The following is a 2,111-nucleotide window of genomic DNA, read 5'->3' as shown; positions in this document are numbered from 1 at the left end:
CATATTGTAAATCTTATTGTTCAAGACGGTACAAAAGAAGCAAATGTATCTATTGAACGAGTTAGGCAAGCAGTGAGATACATCAGACAATCTCCTGCTAGGTGGAAAAAGTTTCAAGAATGTTGTGAAGATGAAAATCTTGCTAAAAAGTCTTTATGCTTGGATGTTCCTACAAGGTGGAATTCAACCTACATGATGTTGAAGCGGGTAATTGAATATGAAGGTGCAATTGTAGAGTACGCCGATCGTGATATTGGCTTGACACTACATCTTAAGTTTGTTGATATGGTGAATAAAAATTCTACAGGTACACTTTTGAGTAGTTATTGGGAGGGCGTAAAGAGAATCACAAAATTTCTTGAAATGTTTTTTAATCTTACTTTGAAGATATCTGGATCACGATATGTTACATCAAATCTTCATTTTCTTGAAATTTGTCAAGTTGGTGTTTACTTGAATCAATTGATATCAAATGAAGATCATGTTTTGGCTAAAATGGCGGAAAATATGAAGGAGAAATTTGATAAATATTGGGGTGATACTGAAAAAATTAATAAAATGGTTTTTATACCATGTGTGTTGGATCCTCGTCACAAATTTATCACTCTTGGTTTTGCACTTAGGAAGATGTTTGGAGAAAAAGGGGCTGCTTTAGAAATCGGTGTACCAACATACATGGAATCTTTGTTTAATGAGTATACAATGCCTGTTGATTCTGATAAAAATGGCCAATTTTCTTCAACTGAGGTGGATACTTCTGATTCAAGGTCTGTTGATTCAAGGTCTGGAGGAGAATTTGGAAATTTTTTTGAGGAATTACAAAAACATACATCTGAAAAAGGAGGAGCAAGTTCAAAGTCAGAATTAGTTAAGTATCTTGATGAAGAAATTGAAGTTGGAAAATCAGATTTTGATGTATTGCTTTGGTGGAAAGTTAACTCCCCTAGATTTCCAATTCTTTCTGAGATAGCTCGAGATGTGTTGTCTATTCCCGTTTCAAGTGTGGCGTCTGAATGTGCTTTTAGTACTGGAGGACGCATACTTGATTCGTTTAGGAGTTCATTAACTCCTAAATTGGTACAAGCTCTAGTGTGCCTTCAAGATTGGCTTCGAAGTGAGCCACAACCCATAAGTATTGAGGAAGATTTAGATTTTCTTGAGCAACTTGAAGAAGGTAAAAAAAGAACCTCATTGATGTAAAACTGTGAATAGTTTATTCTATATTTTTATTTTTTAAGTCTTGAGCCTTGACTTGTTATATTTGTCTTTAGATTTGGCAAAACTTGGAAACGAACTTTGCATTGATGACATGTAAAATTGGAGGTTTCCTTCACTAACTCTACTAAAGGAAAAGGAAGGTAGATGTCTTACTATTGAGGTGGTCTCTTATATTACATCATACATGTGTTATTTATTATCTTGTCTTAATGCATGATTTATGATTGACTTCTCTTTTCTGATGACTAATGAGTAATGGGTATGTAATATTATGGTTGATACAAATATTTGTGCAAAGCTCCCAGTAGAATTTGGTGTTCTGTATCAGTTTATCACTTTATCTTGACTAATCTTTCATTTTAATCATTAAAATATCTAATGCTTTCTCTGTTTCTTTGTTCATCAGATTTCATCATGCCTCAACTTCATGGTTCTAATGCTCGATCACCTATTTGGAATCACTATGAAAAACTTGAAGAAAAAGAAGATGGATCGTGGACAGTGAAATGTATTCATTGTGGTCGTGTTGCTTATTACCATTCGCACTATAATGGAACTGCCTCCTTAAGAAATCATGTTAAACGTTGTTTGGAAACAAGAAACCAGAATCGTTAACTCGCAAGAATTGATTACTAGCTATTATTTTGTTTACTTGAATGTGAAATATTAGTACTATGTTTGGACTAAATTTTCAGTTTGTGTGACTGCTATTTTGAATTTTTGAAATTTTGATTGCGCCTGTGTGAGCTGTTGGGGATTTGTTGACTGTTGTGGCTGTTGTGTTGAGTGTTTTCTAGTAGAAGATGTTGTGTTGTGCTGAGAGTTGGGTGAGCATAAATGCATACTGATAGTGATAGCCTTACTGTGAACTCATTTTGTGATCTTTCAAGGAC

The 2,111-nt window shown here is 34.2% G+C and overlaps 1 long non-coding RNA gene across 1 annotated transcript; it reads left to right on the top strand.

The window, feature by feature from the left end:
- Window positions 1-976: 976 nt before the first annotated feature.
- Window positions 977-1,906, top strand: LOC114077596. The gene is made up of 3 exons (XR_003578993.1): window positions 977-1,174; window positions 1,272-1,358; window positions 1,625-1,906. It is a non-coding gene; the product is annotated as an uncharacterized LOC114077596 (long non-coding RNA).
- Window positions 1,907-2,111: the final 205 nt, after the last annotated feature.

This window comes from Solanum pennellii, chromosome 1 (genome assembly GCF_001406875.1).
Source record: "Solanum pennellii chromosome 1, SPENNV200".
Classification (NCBI taxonomy): Eukaryota; Viridiplantae; Streptophyta; class Magnoliopsida; order Solanales; family Solanaceae; genus Solanum; species Solanum pennellii.
This window is presented reverse-complemented; position numbering and strand designations above follow the sequence as displayed.